Source organism: Pseudophryne corroboree, unplaced genomic scaffold (assembly GCF_028390025.1).
Source record: "Pseudophryne corroboree isolate aPseCor3 unplaced genomic scaffold, aPseCor3.hap2 scaffold_1978, whole genome shotgun sequence".
Classification (NCBI taxonomy): Eukaryota; Metazoa; Chordata; class Amphibia; order Anura; family Myobatrachidae; genus Pseudophryne; species Pseudophryne corroboree.
Genome location: NW_026968619.1, coordinates 62,210 through 63,317, shown reverse-complemented (window position 1 = coordinate 63,317; position 1,108 = coordinate 62,210).

The window sequence follows — 1,108 nt, the reverse complement described above, 5'->3', positions numbered from 1 at the left end:
AAAAAAGAGGCGCAATGAGGTAGCTGACTGTGTGAGTAAGATTAGCGACCCTAGTGGCCGACACAAACACCGGGCCCATCTAGGAGTGGCACTGCAGTATGTATGTATAAAGAAAGAAAAAAAAAACCACGGTTAGGTGGTATATACAATTATGGACGGGCTGCCGAGTGCCGACACAGAGGTAGCCACAGCCGTGAACTACCGCACTGTACTGTGTCTGCTGCTAATATATAGACTGGTTGATAAAGAGATAGTATACTCGTAACTAGTATGTATGTATAAAGAAAGAAAAAAAAACCACGGTTAGGTCACTGGTATATACAATTATGGACGGGCTGCCGAGTGCCGACACAGAGGTAGCCACAGCCGTGAACTACCGCACTGTACACTGGTTGATAAAGAGATAGTAGTATACTCGTAACAACTAGTATGACGACGGTATAAAGAATGAAAAAAAAACCACGGTTAGGTGGTATATAATACAATTATGGTTGGACGGACTGCCTGCCGAGTGCCGACACAGAGGTAGCCACAGCCGTGAACTACCGCACTGTACACTGGTTGATAAAGAGATAGTAGTATACTCGTAACAACTAGTATGACGACGGTATAAAGAATGAAAAAAAAACCACGGTTAGGTGGTATATAATACAATTATGGTTGGACGGACTGCCTGCCGAGTGCCGACACAGAGGTAGCCACAGCCGTGAACTACCGCACTGTACACTGGTTGATAAAGAGATAGTAGTATACTCGTAACAACTAGTATGACGACGGTATAAAGAACGAAAAAAAAACCACGGTTAGGTGGTATATATTATAATACAATTATGGATGGACGGACTGCCTGCCGAGTTCCGACACAGAGGTAGCCACAGCCGTGAACTACCGCACTGTACACTGGTTGATAAAGAGATAGTAGTATACTCGTAACAACTAGTATGACTGACTATGACGGTATAAAGAATGAAAAAAAAACCACGGTTAGGTGGTATATATTATAATACAATTATGGATGGACGGACTGCCTGCCGACTGCCGACACAGAGGTAGCCACAGCCGTGAACTACCGCACTGTACACTGGTTGATAAAGAGATAGTAGTATAC